Raw genomic sequence first — 17,977 nt, 5'->3', positions numbered from 1 at the left:
GTTCAGGTCCTCTGACTACAAGTCCAGTGCTTCCATTTGTTAATTGTATATCAATTTTATTGGTCTTGGGGAAAAGTTGTTTTATTTATTAATGCCTTTTTCTCTATTTTATTCATTATCCCTTTTAACTGAATAAAATTTTTCTTAGCTTGTGTAATGGGGGTTGATCATGAGGGTCTCTGATCCATCCAAATTGATTAGGGAAAATTACAAATCAAGTTAAGCCCCATGAACCCCCAATCCCCTATTGATTTGATTAATTTGCAGGGAGAAGGCCTTTGTTAGAAAGAGCTATTAGATATGTGTTAGATCGTTGACTAGACCCCCGTTGACTAGATCTACCTCCTGATGAATGATTAACTGAGATTCAGGGAGATATACTCTTGTCAAAAGGAGTTGCTCTCTTTGAAACTTCCCAATTTTTGTCCCAGGTACCATCAACTTTCTAGTCTTTCAGGTACATAACCTCGACATTATCCTTGACTTCTTACTCCCTCTCTCCCTTCACATTCAATCACTTGCCAAGTCTTGCCTTTTCCTGCCTTCACAACATCTCTTGCTTCTGACACCATCATTCCACTTATTCTGCTACAGTTTTACTTCAGGTCTTATTCACCTCCCACCAACATTATTGCAATTACCTTCTAACTGGCCTGCCTGCCTTCCTGCCTCAAGTCTCACCGCTTTAGTACAATCTTCTTTCTGCTTCCCATGTAAGTTTCCCTAAACACAGATCTGACCACATGACTCCTACTCAGTCAACTCCAGGAGTTTTCTATTGTCTCTAGCATCAGCTTTTAAAGCCCTTCACAACCTGGTTCCAATCTATATTTCAGGCCTCATCCTCATATCACTTCCTCTCCAGCACTCTTTGATTCAGCCAAACTGGACTTCTCTCTGTTTCTCACATAGGACTCACTTTCTCCAGTCTCTGGTCTTTTGCAACAGCCATCCCCTAAGACTGAGATGCACTTCTTTACCTCCACTTCACAGAATCAAAATGAGACTTGATAAAGACGTTAGCTTTAAAAAGCCAAGATCTTCCACTGCATCCAGGGCCATCTCCAGATGTCCTGATCTATAGCTGACCGCTGGACCCAGATCGTTTCAGAGGATAAAGTGAGACTGGTGAGTTTGCACACTTAAATCTGATTCGTTTCCATGTTATAGCATCATGATCCTCTTCCACAACGAAGGAGAAACAATAGCAAAAACAGTGACAACAAAAACCTCACAGAGAACCACTCATCCTTTAAAATAGAACTTAAACTCCTTCTTCTGAATGAAGTCTTCCTTTATTTTCCTCAACTGGCATTGTTCTCCAAGATAGTTCAAACTATCTTGTATTTATATATTTGCATTTATTCACTTTATAGTTATGCTATATTCATTTTGTGCATATGTGTATGTATGTATATACATATGCATGCTTTGCATAGATTTTTATTTATTCACTTTATTTTTATGCTTTATATGTACTTGCTATCTCATTATACAAATAAAAGCTCCTGGTAAGTAGCAATTGTTGCATTCTTTATACTTACATTCCAAGTGCAAGGCACATAAGAAGTGATTAAGAATGCTTGATAATTGATTTGTGGTCTGCACTTTCTCTCCTTTGGACTTCTAAAATAGATTTTAGTAAGGAAGAGAAAATCTATAAATATAATGTTTAAAATTCTTACCTTCTTTTGTGATATAGAATACAATCTTTTAAATGAATATTTTAATGAACAGTTTAAAACAAATATATTCCTTATTTCATTGATTCATTCCTCTCTCTATTATTAAATCCACTTTCTCCTGCTCAGCTCACAGAAGCAATAGCAATATGTTGTTGGGATATATGTGCTTGCCAAGGTAAGCCTAAGCCTGGAAATCCTAAACATCCCACTGTGAGAAATAATTAATTTGAACTCATACTTTGAATTTGAATCAGTGTTAATCAGCTTGATAGTCTACATAAATCACAGAGGGATAGATCAGTTCTTATAGTGGGCCTCAAACTTTAATGTAATATTCAGTTCTTTTTTACCCAGTCATGAGGCCCACTTGAGCACCCACAAGGATGCTGGCAGAGATATATCCATCATGCTTTGATCAAATTCCATGTCCAAATCCAGCATAGGTGGGATGTCATGATGCTTTGGAAAGTCCTTCAATTCATTTTTGTACCTATGGACTTTTCTCTCTTGTCCAACATGAGGAAGTGTCCATCCTATGGTCATCTTATGACCACTTAGTCAGTGGAGATGCCCTGTGCTTTGTCCAACCTGTGACACCCTTGCTAATATGTCGTTTTTGGCACTCAAGAGAAAGGTCTACCAACCAATGAGATTCTGCATTTTACCATGTCTCTTGCATATTTGGGTCCCAAACCCTATAAAAACAAGGTCCTGGAAGAAAGAGGGATCTCAGATCTTGAGGGAGGTCTGAGGTCCACTTCATTAGAGAGGACCATGGGCCCTTGAATAAAGTGCCATTGACTCAGAGTTCTGCCTCAGTCTTTTATTATATATTGGACAATTTTAATTCCCACACCAGTCCTGAATCCCTTCTTCAGCTTTCTGTTTCCTTTTCTGAACAAAGTTCAGTGACTAGTTTCCTAAAAAATGAATGTTTTCAGTCTTGAATTTACCTTTAGTCAATACTTTCTTTGAGAGTTCAGAACTGGTCCACCCCCACTGGTTTCCCAGCTGCCAGTGAGGGAAAAAAGCATACTTCTTAGAGATGACCAGTAAAAGGTTTCCTTGCAGCTGGGGGACTAAAGTGATACAGTGAGGGTTCAGGAGCTCTGGACCTTGCCAGCTCATCATGTGGTGGTTGTGAGTTGCTTGTAGGGTGCAAGTCCAAGATGAATGAGAAAGATCTGGCCAACAACTCTCCAGTCTTCACCTTCCAGGGTAGGATGAGAGGTCTAATGTGTTAACTGACTGTTTTTCATGTTTCCTATATCTATTTGTGGTGCCTTGTGAATCAGATGCATCTTATGCAGTTTCTTTGGTAAAGAAAATAAAAAACTGTCCCATACTTGATGCCTCTATCTTATGTCAAGTAACTTTGTGGGAGTCCATAAATATATATGTGGTACCAACTATGTGCCAGGCACTCTGGGAAGCACTAGGAGGGAACCTTGGTGCCCACATATCAGAAAACTCTAAACATGAATCATATTTGCAATGTTTTAGAGATTTTCCTAGAGTTTTACTCTGAAGTGGGGGCATATTTAGAGGAAGAAATTCACTTTCTCAGGGGAATCAGTACCCCCTAGGATTGAAATCAGTTCTTTTGATCCCTCAGCTCATGGGGAAGTAGGGGCTGAACTATTGGTGACAGCTGAATTTGACTGCTTCATTTGTCAATTTTCTCATTTTTAAGATTGCAAAGTAATTTTCTATTCTCTTTTTCATATTGGGAGAGATTATTTTGCCTGAGTACCAGTTTGGCAAAATTTCATAAAATTTTGTGTTATTCTTTCCTTAGTATAGACTGTAATTGTATACTTAATTTGTTTTTTTAATCCAGGCATTATTTAGCAGCTTAGTCATCATGTAATCTTCCTTGATTGCTAGATCTATAAATGTAGCATTTAAAATTTCTAATTTTCTTCAAAGCTATCGATTGCTGCATGAAAAAATGTTCTAAATCAGTATTGATTAGAGAAATGCAGATTAAAAGAAGTCTCAGGTACCACCTCACACCTGCCAGATTGACTAATATAAAAGAAAAGGAAGATGATAAATGTTTGAGGGGAGGTGGGAAAACTGGGACATCAATACACTGTTGATGGAGTTGTGAACTGATTCAACCATTCTGGAGAGCAATTTGGAACTATTCCCAAAAGGCAATCAAAATGTCTGAACCTTTTGATCCAGCAATACTGCTTCTAGGTGTTTTCCCAAAGAGATCCCCAAAAATGAAAAAAAAAACCCATTTGTATAAAAAATATTTATAGTAACTCTTTTTGTGGTAGCAAAAAATTGGAAATTGAGGGGTTGCCCATCAGTTAATTGGGGAATGGATGAACAAGTTATGGTATATGAATGTAATGGAATACTATTATGCTAGGCTGATTTAAAAAAAATACTTGGAAAGACACACTTGAACTGATGCAAAGTGAAGTGAATAGAACCAGGAGAACAGTGTACACAGTAACAGCAATATTGCACAATGATTGATGTCAATGACCTAGTTATTATAAGCAGTACAATGGTCTAAGACAATTCCAAAGAACTCATGATGAAAAATGATCTCCCCCTCCAGAGGAAGAACTGATGGAGTCTGAATACAGTTCGAAGTGTACTGATTTTCACTTTTTTCCATGGTTTTTTTTCTTCTTGGTCCATTTATTTTTACAACATGACTAATATGGAAATACATTTTGCATGATTGTATATCTTCTATATCAATTTGTTTCATTAAGGAGGAGGGAGGTGAAGGAGGGAAGGACAAAATTTGAAAATAAAAATTTTAAATGAATGCTAAAAATTATATTTGTGTAATTGGGAAAAAATATATATTACTTAAAATAAATGAAATTTCTGATTTTTTGAATACATCAGTAATTATCTTATGACCTAGAATATTCACATCTTTGTAAATGTTTTGTGACTGTTTCAATATAGTGGAAAAAATATTCCCTTCTTTTTCTATTCAGTTTTCTCTTTACTGCTATCAAATCCAGTTTCTTTAGTGCTCTGTATAAATCTTGATCTTTTTTATTTATTTGATCATATGTCATTAGTAGAGGGCTGAAATTTTCTGTTTATACTGACTTTCTAATTCTTTTTGTCAACTAGTTAACTTTGACTTTGTAAATTAAGTGGTTATATCCTTAAGGACAATTTCAGTTTTGTCTTATGAAGTTGGAACCCTTGTGGGTGATGGTATAATCATCTTTCTGTATATTTGAGGTAAAGTGAAGGTGCAGATCATAAGACATTAAGAGGTTAATGAACTAAGAACCAAGTGTATTTGAGGGGAAATTAACATGTTAAAAAAAAGTCTGCCAAAATAATGACAGGATTTAGCATAGAGTCAATGACTGTGAGCCAGGTACTGAACTCCTTGAAAAAGGAGGAAAGATGACCTGGGTACTGGTAGATATGTGACACCAAGATTGGGATAGGGTAACATATTTGGAAGGAGTTGTGTCAAAGGAGAAGTGGTTGAATGAAGGTGAGTGAGAAAGGACATAAAAGGGGCAATGAGGAGCAAGAACTATTTCCACTTCCTCTTCTTGTCTACTCTGTTCAAAGAAATAAGAAAAGATACAAAAGTTGGTGAAGAGTTCCAATATGAAGGGCAGTTTGTTGAAAATAGAGCAAGGGCTCCATGGGGCATGATGGAAAAGGAAGGGAATGTTGGACAGGGTCCATGGAGGATTAGCTTTGAGCCTGATGGAGATGAGGCAGTGAGGAAGTGGTATCCAAGGAAGAAAACTTTGTTCTATGCAACCTGTAGCTTATGATCATGGGAATTCTGAGTGCAGCCATAGGGCAGTAGAATGTTACTCCCTTTCCATGAGCAATCAGTGATAGCATTGATTTGGTTATTGTTCTGTGAGCAAGAAGTGGAAAGAGAAGGGGCCACATGGGTGGTGGCAAGGCATGTGACAAGATGTTCATATTGGCTAGGTCTTGGTGTCATGGTGGGAAGGCCAGATGGAGTGAAATTCCAATTGGGATTGGCTATTTATAGAAAAGAGAGGTGAAGCTTGACTTACTCTCCAACTAAATCTAGACATAGGCTGTACTTGTCACAAAATGTTTACTAGTTATTGAAGGAGTGAGAAGGAGCAGAAGAGGTAATTGCAAGAGAGAGTGAGAATAGATGAGAGATGAATTGTGTAGAGAACAGTTGCTGAATACTGAGGTGTGAGAAAGGACCTCTGAATGTGAACCCTTGTAGCCAATGCTTTTCTAGGTGCTTAGGGAATGGGTTCTAGGGCTTGTCCAAGGGAAGTAATTCCTGACAATAGACCTGGCCAGAGAAACTGGGTATAAGGTCTGAATCCTAGAATCACTGATTCCAGAAGGTGGGCAATACTGAGCAGCTGTTAGATTTGGTCTTTTACTATGTCTATGAGTTGACATTTTATTTTTCTCCTGTTTTTAAATAGTATTTTATTTTTTTCCAATTGCATGTAAAGATAATTTTTAGCATTCATTTAAAAAATTTGCCTTCCAAACTGTCCCTCCCCCTTCCTCCCTCACCTCTGCCCTCCCTAAGATGGTAAGCAATTTGACCTAGCTCATATTTGTGCATTCATGTAAAACATATTTTTGTATTAGCCATATTGCAAAAGAAGAAACAGACCAAAAGAAAAAAAACTTGAAAAAATAAAGAAAGCAAAAATAGTATGCTTTAATCTGCATTTAGATTTCATCAGATTTTTCTCTGGAAGCGGGTAGTATTTTTCATGATGAGTACTTTGCCATTGTTTCTATATGGCTGAGAACAGCCAAGTCATTCATAGCTGATCATTGTACACTATTGCTGTTATTGTGTACAATGTTCTCCTGGTTCTACTCACTTTACTCAGCATCAGTTATATGTCTTTCCAGATTTTCTGAAGTCAGCCTGCCCAGTAGTATTCTAGTCCAGTAGTATTCTATTTTACTCATATAACACAATTTGTTCGACCATTTCCTAATTGATGGGCATCCCCTCAATTTTCAATTCTTTTGAGTTGACATTTTCTGAGACACCTCCACTAACACTGAAGGAGTAAGAGGGTGCTCAAGAGGAAGTCAGTAGATTTATATCTTGGAATGTGTTTCAGATGTGTGTGTGTGTGTGTGTGTGTGTGTGTGTGTGTGTGTGTCTGTGTACCTATTCTTGTCTTGGTCTTGAATGAGGTAGTAGAGAGAATGTCAGGTTGGGAATCAAGGAAATCTGTGTTTGAATTCTGCCTTGGACTTATAAACTTGGTAAAAATTTGACTTTAGATACATCTGAACCTCAATTTCCTCATTTTAAAAATAGTGATAACTATAGCCCTTACCTTACAAAGTTGCTGTGGGACTCAAATGAAATAATTATATGCACAAAATATTTTGCAAGCAATAAAGCCCTGTAACAATGTGAACTTTTCTCTGTAGTTCTATTTTTGGCTCAGTATTAGATAGCTTTTGTGTTAATTGCTTTGTAAAATGATTTAAACTCTGGAAGGTCACAACACTTTCATCAACTTTTCTCATTATGGTGACCCTTAATATCCTTGTCCACTTGTTGTTCATGATGTAGTGGGGGTAGAGAAGGGAAGAGTTGATAAGAAGAATCCTAAATTGATTTTTGGGGACAAAATTACAGAAAGTAAGAGAGGTAAGTAACTGTGATAACAGTCTGCCAAAGTCTTAAGTACAGAGGCATGTCTACACTTTACAGGTGTGAAGTTCTTCAGTCAGGTTTAATGAATTAGAAGATAACTAGACTTTAGTTGATCCCAAGTTTGGTTGTAGTCCAGTTGGCTTTTTGAAAAGCAAGATGAACTTTCTAGGGAGTTAGTCAAGACAAGAGACAACTCTAAGGAGTATAAGCCCTAGCTCTTGAAAGGAAATCATTCTTTGCTTCTCCTGTTCCACTATTGGCTGTGGAGACCATGGTGTCTTGGAGTTGAGTTATTTACTTTGCCTAAGTAGCAAAATTAACCAACATATTGACCAAGTCTACCATCACATACGTAGTCCCAAGGTCACACTTTTCTATAAAAAAAGGAAGGTTATGGTAGTATAAAATGTCACTATCCCTAAATTAGATGAACTCTATAACCTTCATCGTGTAATTTAGCTTTTTCAACCTTATCTTACCCAAATTCAACTTAATTTATTTCTTACCCTAAACTAATCTTTGCTCACCTTAGCCCAGGTCCATGTTCTCTCAGTTAGCAATATAAGGCAATGAGACAGACTTTCAGAATATAATTGGCTATTGGTGGTGATGGTGGTGGTGGTGATGATGATTGTGATGCTGTTGGACCCCTTGCCCCACCTGGCAAGTTAGATAAGCCTCTCCTCTCCCATCCCTAAGCTGATGCAATCCCCCTTGCTCTGTAGACCTGCTGCCTTTTCCTTTCTTGGACATGCTTTTGGAGGTCATGGGAAGCAAGAGTAGCCATGCCTCTTCTATGACCGTAATTTGTATGCTATTTCTAACTTTTACGCTGTGCCCACCTTCAACCTGTATCTTAGAACTATATGTCTAGTCTGAGTCCTGCATTCTGACACCTATATTATGAAGCCTATAACTTTGAACTGCTTTTTAAAATCCTTTATGTGTTAAATAAAGCCTTACTTTTCTTAGAACTCACACGTTTTGGTGGTTTCATTTCCTATATACCGTATTCAAACCTGGACACTAGATAATTTCTTCTATGGGATGAAGATTTCATGTGTTCTCTTCCTCTTTCTCTTCTTCCGTTTTCTCCTTTTTGACTTTAAATATTGTTTAAAAATCATTTATATTTCCCAACATGCCCTACAAGAGGAGCCCCTTAGAATAAAGAAGGAAAAAAGTGTGGCAAAAACTAACCATCAGGTCAATCATAACATTATGCACAGTTTCACAACCTATTCTTGAGGAAGTCATGTTGACTTCTTTTTCTAGAAGTTTACTTATTGTGGTTTTAGTAATGTTCCATAGTTTGTAGACTCTGAATTCTACAGAGACTTCCCAGCCCGGCCCAAGAACATGGGATGTTGTGCTATAGAGCAATAAGCAGAATCAGGAGGAAGAGATTGGAAGTCGAGGCAAGATAAATCCTTGAAGGGAGGCTGGCTGTCTAGCTTCCACACATCTGCATTCCAGAAAAACCATACAAAATAGCTGACTGAATACTAATAAAGAAATTCAATGAGAAAACTACATTAAATTATTCCATTCATCCCATAATGGCACAAAAAGATAAGCCAGAAGTCACTGGGAAATGGGAAAGGGGAGTACCCACAAAGTCAACACCAGAGTAGGTAGACAAGCTGAAAATTTCTTAGGCTGACCAGAGGCACCTGCAGCTTCCAAAGTTCTGAACCCCAAGGCAGCAAGAGCAGGGGGATCACTAGTTTTCAACTAGCCTGGGGATTTCTTGGGGAAATTGCATCATGCAGTCCTGGTATAACATTGCTTAGACCAGGATACCAGGCCTAGATCCTAAGAATTATGCTCTGAAAAATCATGAAGGGCACTAAAGACCCAGAGCTTTGAATCTCAAAGATCCAGGGGAATAGTACAGTTCAATGCAGGATCCCAGGTGACCCAATTTGAGACTCAGTAGGGCTGAGTACTCCACTCAAAAACACAATAGAGCCTGGATCTTGTGCTAAACCTCAGCTCTAGAGTGAAGGGTAGAGAGATGAGTAAGCAGAAGAAGATACAGCAACTACAAATAATTGTAGCAGGTCCAGAGACGTTGAAAACTCCATCCTTGGAGAGAATACATCCCCAACAACTATAATCAGAGACTCAAATGGAAAAATGGAGTTTCTACGAGGATTGCTTGAATGCCTAGAAGAAATGAAGCAAGAGATAAATAAAATTAAAAGATCTAGAGGAAAGAACTGAACAAATAGCTTAGAAAAGAAATTGATGAACCTTATCTAGCTAACAGGCTCTCTGAAAATTAGAATAAGCCAAAGAGAAATCAATGACTACAAAAGAGCAAGAGATATTAAAACAAAATACAAATATTGAAGAAATAGAAAAAAAATGTTATCTGCTTTCAAAAACAACTGACTAGTAAAAACAGATGAAGGAAAACTAATCCACGAATCATCAGTTTCTCTGGAAACCACAATTTAAAGCAAAAACAAAAACCTGGACACAATATTACAAGAAGCCATGAATGAAAACTGACCAGACACATTAGAAACAGAAAGCAAAGTGAAAACAAGAAGAATCCACTTATCACTTTCTGAAAGAAACTCTAAAAGAAAAATTCTCAGGAAAGCAGAAATTGTTTTTTTTTGACAAAATACAACGCCCATTCCCATTAAAAACACGAGGAAGCACAGGAATAAATGGAGCTTTCCTTAAAATGACAAGTGGTATCTGTCTAAAACCATGAGGAAGCATTATCTATAATGCGGACAAGTGAGAATCCTCATTATTGTTGTTGTTGATGTTTTTAATTGTCAAAGAGGACTAATGGTGTCATGAGAGTGATGTCTTGACTTTACATGAATTAGATTTAAGTGAAGCAGAGCATCAAAAAGTCTCTCCTCCAAAGTCAATGAAATCCAGTGGTCAGACAATGGTCAAGACACAAGGACCGAGGATGAATGACTTATCATTGAACCAAATGAATTCCTTTAGCAATTTAAATCTGTTTCCCAACCATTAGATCACTAAGTTGAGAAAAAGAGCTGAACTCCAGACTTAACTTTGCTTGACATTTATCATCTGACCTCAGAAATCTTACTTTTCTACAGTTTCTTCATTTGTAAAATGGGAAAGGAGTTTGGGTAGATAAAATGTAAGTGGGTTGCTTAAGGGCCCTTCCAGACCTGAGGTATCTCCGTGGCACAGATAGAGGACTTGAATTCAAATATGGCCTCAGAGACTTACTAGCTGTGTGACCCTGAGCTTAATAAATGTCTACTTTATATAAAAAAAAAAATTAATGCTCTAATGCTTTGATTCCAAATGTCAATACCTTCAGCTTCTTATAGGATCTCTTTTCTAAAACTGAGGTAAATTTAGCCAAAGAAGAAAGGTTTGACTTAAGGCTACATTGCAATAACTTCTGTACAAAGTAGCGGTAGATGAGATTTGGGTCAAAGGAGTAGGAAAGGTTCAGGGATTCAAAGGACAGAGTGTTTGAAAAGAGTAAAGACTGGGTGTAGAAAAGACAACTCTGAGCCAGGTACTGAGTTTATTGAAAGTGGAAGAGCTAGAGGTCCAAAGATGACAGCAAACAAGTATTTGGACAGGAAGGGAAGGCAATAAGCATTTATATAGAGTCTACTGTATACCAAGCACTGTGCTAAGTGTGTAAGATCAGGAATGAAGCAAGGATGTCCATTATTGTTATTACTATTCAATATTATACTAGAAATGCTAGATATAGCAATAACAAGAAAAAGAAATAAAAAGAATAAGCATAGGCAATGAGGAAGGAAAACTATTACTTTTTGCAGATGATATGAGAGTATTCTTGGAGAACCCTAGGGAATAAACTAAAAAAAGAGTCAAACAATGAACAACTTTAGCAAAGTTGCAGGATATAAAATAAACCTACACAAATCATCACTATTTCTATATGTTGTCAAGAAAATCCAGAAAGAGGAGCTAGAATGAAAAATTCCATTTAAAATAACTGTAGACAGTAGAAAATATTTAAGAGTCTACCTGCTAAGATACACATAAGAACTATATAAACACTTTACATACAAATAAAGAAAGATCTAAACATTTGGAGAAATATTAATTGTTCTTGGGTAGTCTAAGTCAATACATTAAAAATGATATTATTATCTAAATAAATTTACTTATTGGCACCATATCAAACTGCCAAACAATAATTTTATAGAATTAGAAAAAATAGCAACAAAATTCATCTGAAGGAAAAAAAGGTCAAGAATGTCAAGGGAATCAATGGAAAAAATATATGTAGATATATATGTATATGTATATCTATCTATATCTATATCTATATCTATATATATGTAGATCAGCAGGACCAAATATCAAACTACTCTTGTAAGTGGTAATCACTGAAACAATTTGATACTGGATAAGAAATAGAATGGTTGATCTATGGAATAGATTGGGTACCTAATGTACAAGCACAGTAACATAGTGTTTGATAAATCCAGAGATCCTAGCTATTGGAGTAAGAACTTACTATTTAACAAAAACTGCTGGGAAAACTGGAAAGCAGTCTGGCAGAAGGTAGGCATAGACCATCATCTCACACTGTATACTAAGATAAGCTCAGAATGATTTAGACCTATAGAGTGATATAAGCAAATTAGGGGAACATGGGGAAAAAACTACTTGTCAGAATAATGGCTAGAAGAACAGTCCATGCCCAAACAAGAGACAGAAGGAATCACAGGAGGAAAAATGGATACCAACAGTCATACAAAATATTCTCTAAATCGCTAATAATTAGAGAAATGCAAATTAAAGTAACTCACATCTATCAGATTGGCTAATAGGAGAGAAAAAATGACAAGAGCAGATATAGGAAAATAGGTACATTAATACACTTTCGATGGAATTGTGAACTAGTCCAACCATTTTGTAGAACAATTTGGAACTATGCCCAAAGGGCTATAAAACTTTGTATACTCTTTGACCCAGAGGTACCAAAGTAAGAAGGATATACTCCAAAGAGATCAAAGATAAAGGAAAAGGACCCACATGTACAAAAATACTTACAGCAGTTCTTTTTGTGGTGGCAAAGAATTAGAAACTGGGGAGCAAGTAATAGTTTATTTGTCAGATTGATGGAGAATGAAGAAATTTATGAACATAAGAGATAGAGAACATTATGAAATGCAAAATGGATAATTCTGATTACATTAAATTGAAAAGTTTTTGCATAAACAAATCCAATGCAACCAAAATTAGGAAGGAAGCAGAAAACTGGGAAAGAATTTTTACAGCTAGTGTCTGTGATAAAGGCCTCATTTCTAAAACATATAGAGAACTGAGTCAAAATTACGAGAATACAAGTCATTCCTCAATTGATAAATGCTCAAAGGATATGAACAGGAAATTTTCAGAGGAAGAAATTAGAACTATCTAAAGTCATATGAAAAAATGCTCTAAATCACTATTGATTAGAGAGATGAAAACCAAAACAACTCTGAGTTACCACATCACACCTGTCAGATTGGCTAACATTACAAAATAGGAAGATGATAAATGTTGGAGAAGATGTGGAAGAGTTGGAACACTAATTCATTGTTGGTGGAGCTGTGAGCTGATCCAGCCATTCTGGAGAGCAATTTGGAACTATGCCCAAAGGGCTACAAAAATGTGCATACCCTTTGACCCAGCAATACCTCTTCTAGGGCTGTATCCCAAGGAGATCATATAATTGAGAAAATGACCCACATGTACAGAAATATTTATAGTAGCTTTTTTTGTGGTGGCCAAGAACTAAAAATTGAGGGAATATCCATCAACTGGGAAATGGCTGAACAAGTTGTGGTACATAAATGTAATGGAATGCTATTGTGCTATAAGAAATGATGAAGAGGCAGACTTCAGAAAACCTGGAAAGACTTATATGAACTGATGGTGAGTGATTTGAGCAGAACCAGGAGAACATTATATACAGTAATAGCCACAGTATGCAAGGACTATTTCTAATAGACTTAGCCTTTCACAGCAAAGCAAGAACCTAAAACATTTCCAAAGGACTTGATGCAAAATGCCATCTACATCCAGAAATATGCAAAATGAAGCAGACCATTTTCCGTTTTGTTATGTTTTGCTTTGTTTTTTCTCATTGTTTCTTCCATTCATTTTAATTCTTCTATGCAACATGATTAATGTGAAAATGTGTTTAATAAGAATGTTTGTGTAGAACCCATACAGGATTGCATGACATCTCAGGGAGGTAGGGGAGAGGGAGGGAGAGAAAATTTGAGACTTATGGAAGTGATTGTTGAAAACTGAAAACAAATAAATTAAATTAAAAAAAAAAAGAAAATTAAAAAGAGAATGTGCAGAACCCATATAAGATTACATGTCAGCTTGGGGAGGGAGAAGGGAGGGAGTGGGAGAAAATTTTAATTTTATGGAAGTGATTGTTGAAAACAAATAAATTAATTTAAAAAATAGTTAGAAACTTAGGGGATGCTTATCAGTTGGGGAATGGCTGAATAATTTATGGTATAGGATTGTGATGAAATACTATTGTGCTATAGAGCAGCTAGGTGGTTCAGTGGACAAGAGTGCCAGACATGTGCCATTTTCCTTTTCTGTCATATTAGCCAATCTGATAGGTGTAAGGTGGTACCTCTAGTTGTTTTAATTTGCATTTCTCTAATCAATAATGATTTAGAGCATTTTTTCATGGCAATAGATAGCTTTGATTTCTTTATTAAAAAACTGCCTGTTCATATCTTTTGATCATTTGTCATTTGGGGAATGATTTGTATTCTTATAACTTTGCCTCAGTTCACTGTATAGTTGAGAAATGAAACCTTTATCAGACACCTGTGCTGTAATAGGACAGTTCTGAAAATAATTAGTTGAAATCATAAACTTTTTTTTTAAAAAAGCCATTAGTATGAAAGAGATTTACAATTTCATATAAAATCTTTCTGTATTGTACTTTGCAGTATTCATATGGAGTTTTTTGGTTTTTGTTAAGTTCAGAGTAAAAAAAATTTAAATGATCAGATCAAAAAAGAGAACAATACTGCCTGCATGTCACCTTCACCTTTGAGTGGCAGGATACAGTGTAGTAAATTGAGATAAAACTTAGAAAGACAAAAGAAAACTCTGTCTTTGGAACAGTGTTTGCTCATTCCATGGCTTTCTCTCCTTTTGACAAAATTTTCCTCTTTAATATTGTGTATTGTGTGTTTGTGAGTGAAGATTAGAATTTCAGTGTCATGGAGTATATACTGAGTTTAGACCCTCATCTCCTCTTGACTAGATTATTGCAATAGTCTTCTAACTTGTCTCCCTACAATTGAGCTTGTCCCCTCTCTAATCCATCCTTCAAACTATTGAATATGACTCCATCATTCCCCTGCTCAAGAAACTTCTATAGCTCCCTATTGCCTTTAGGATGAAATACAAACTTAGCTTCAAACTGAGTTCAGTTTTGGATATGTTGAGTTTGAAGTATTGGCAGAATATCCATATAGACATCCATTGTGTAAGTGAAGATAAACAACTGAAAGCTTACTCATTTTTATTTTTTTTATGGAGGGGTAAGGTGAGGCAATTGGGGATAAGTGACTTGTTCACGGTCACACAGCTAGTAAGTGTGTCAAGTGTCTGAGGCCACATTTGAACTCAGGTCCTCCTGCTTTCTTCTTTTAAAAGGCAGAGAAGTGCCACATTTGGGTCTCAAATCAGAAAGACATGAGTTAAAATCCAGCCACAGATACTTAATAGCTTTATGACACTGGGCAAGTCACTTAACCACTGCCTCAGTTTCCTTAACCATAAAATGGGGATAATAATAGAACCTACCTCCCAAGGGTATTGTAAGAATTAAATGAGATATTATTTGTAAAGTGCTTAACACAGTGTCTGGCATGTAATAGCGCTATATAAATGCTTATTCCCTAAAGACTGCGTAGGAGAAGGGATGGGAGAAGAAGGCCAGAGTTTAAACATGTGTGTGTGTGTGTGTGTGTGTGTGTGTGTGTGTGTGTGTGTGTGTGTGTGTGTGTGAAAAATCTGGGAGAAATTGAGAAATTGAAGGAGAAGGACTCAAGCTGTTGAGGGGCATGTGTGGAGAGAAGGGGACAAGAAAGATAGCTTTTGGTGATAGAATTTGTATGATTTGGCAACTAATTAGATCTGTGAAGTGAGGGAGAGTAGAGTTTATGAGAATGACATCAGATCTGGGTGACTCAAAGAATAATGGTATCCTCAATATAGATAGGGAAGTTTGGAGAAAGGAAGAAGATAATTGTATTTTGAACATATTGAGTTTGAGATACATTTGAGAGATCTAGGTAGAAATATCCAAAAGGCAACTGGTGATGCAGGGTGGGAGCTCACAAGAGAGGTTAGAGTAGGATTTATTGGAAGTGTGACAAATTGGGAGTCATTTGCCTGAGGAACCTATGAGAGCTGACAAAATCACTAAGGGAGAGGATATACAGACAAATGAGGAATCTATGGCTCTGTCATGAGTAGACATGGATAATGATCCAGCAAAGGAGGCTAAGAAAGAGGGAGCAGAAGTTTAGGAGAAGAACCAGGAGAGGGAACTGTCATGAAAGGTAAGGGTGGAGAGAATATACAGAAAGAGGATGTGGCCTCCAGTGTCTAAATTTATGTAGAAACGAAGAAGGGTGAGAACTAAGATATCATTATCATCATCAGATTTAAGGATTAAGAAACTGTTAGTAACCTTGGAGACAAAACCAGATCGCAAGAGGTTGAGAATTGAGTGAGAAGAAAGGTGGTGCTGACAAAGAGATAACAGTTTCCCTTTCCTCCTACCCCCTCCAACTCATCCCTACTCCAGGAGTTCAGGGGAAGCTGAAGAGGGGGCTAGATCTGAGGTTTTTGTAAAGGATTTGGGCAGAGGGAGAGGGGCTGCAGGTGCAAAGGTATTGGGATATTCTACGGTTTCACTAAGTAAGTTGTGCATAAGAACTGAAAGTTCACAGAGAAAACTAAGGAATCCCAGAAGGGAGCATTTAGGACATTTATAAAAAAGTCTTTGGAAAGGAGACAATGGCTTAGGGAGGTATCCGGATCAAATGAAAGATATTTTAAGGATAGAGAGGACTTGGCCATATTTTTAAACATTACTGAAGATGTGGAAGAGATTTAAGATGAGAGAAAATAGGAATGATTGAAATGGGGCAAGCTCCCAAGGGGTGGGATTTGACTCTGGCTAGGAGAGCCTTATCTTTGTCAGAGACTAGAGCACAGAAGGAGACAACAGCACAAAGCAGAGGAGACTTGAGGTATAGAAATAGGGGTAAAGAGGAAACTTACAATAAATGAAGTCTCTCTCCCCATTGAAGGACATTTGTCCTGATTAACCCCAGACAGCAGAACTAAGAACAACATATAGAAATTCTAAAGGCAGTTAACCTTGGAATGTGGAAAGAGTTGTAAGGATAAAAACTCCCCAAGAATTAGAGCTTTCAGAAAGTGGAATGGGCTTGCTGTATGTTGATGGAATTATTTGCTATTGACTTGAAGGCTAGGTGACCACTTGACTGACCCACACACAATAAGATTGCCTCTTTAGCCTGATTCTGACTTACTGTGGATTGTAATGGGGAGGCTCTTTTACAAGGGGTGGAGATAATAGTGCTCCTCTAGGGTTGAAAGAAGTGGTCACAAAATTTTTTTAAAAACTAAAACCAGGAAAATAATAAAAGAAAGAAAGAAGTGTTTGTGTGGGACCTAGTGGCTCCACTTGTGTCTCTAGCTCCAGACTTTCCAGTCCTTTTTTTTTTTTTAACAAGGTGGTATGGAAAGCAGGAGGCCAACTTCCCCCACTTTCTCTTTGTTATTTCCACTTATCAATTGCTTTGTACCTGTCTATGTAAAGAGACCTAACAAATGAGTCTTAACCTGTTTATGGTCCTCTTCATTCCTGATGAAAGAGGGATTGTTGAATGAGAACTACACTTGGATTTAAAAGACCTCATATCCAATTCTTATCTATCTGTCTATCTATTGATGTGTATATATATATATATAAATGTATATATGTATATACACAAATATATATACTTATCTTTGTAAGAGACTAGAGCACAGGAGAGAACAGCCTGATGTAGAGGAGACTTGAGGTTTAGGAATAGGGGAAAAGAGGAAACTTACAATAAATGATGTCTTATATGCACACACATACACACACATACATATATGTGTATATATATATATATATATATATGTATGTATCTGCCAAATGCAACTGACTGAAGCTGACTTGTTCCCCATTACCAGACCCATGAATTGTCTGAGACTGACCAGAAGTTATCACCTCCAGCCTCAAACTATTTTATAAATGTCCTAAACCCTCCCTTCTGGGATTCCTTAGCTTTCTCTATGGACTCAGTTGCTATGCATAACAACTCACCTAGTGAAACAATAGAATATCCCAACACCTTTACACCTGCAGCCCCTCTCCCTCTGCCCAAATCCTTTACAAGAACCCTAGGTCCAGCCCCCTCTTCAGATTCCCCTGAACTCCTTACCTTGGGGCAACTCTTTGTCACAACTAAAGATGATAATTTTTGTTATGCTGGCTGCCTTCCCATTAATCCAGGTTGATGTATCTATCTATTTAATGTATATTGTGATAGAAAAT

General features: G+C 36.9%; 1 protein-coding gene across 1 annotated transcript in view; it reads right to left on the bottom strand.

Moving 5' to 3' along the window:
• The window catches only part of RAB37 (RAB37, member RAS oncogene family), a 104,467-nt gene that overhangs the window by 22,559 nt on the left and 63,931 nt on the right, over positions 1-17,977 (bottom strand). The gene's annotated exons all lie outside the window — the stretch shown is intronic.

This window comes from Notamacropus eugenii, chromosome 2 (assembly GCF_028372415.1).
Source record: "Notamacropus eugenii isolate mMacEug1 chromosome 2, mMacEug1.pri_v2, whole genome shotgun sequence".
Taxonomy (NCBI): Eukaryota; Metazoa; Chordata; class Mammalia; order Diprotodontia; family Macropodidae; genus Notamacropus; species Notamacropus eugenii.
This window is presented reverse-complemented; position numbering and strand designations above follow the sequence as displayed.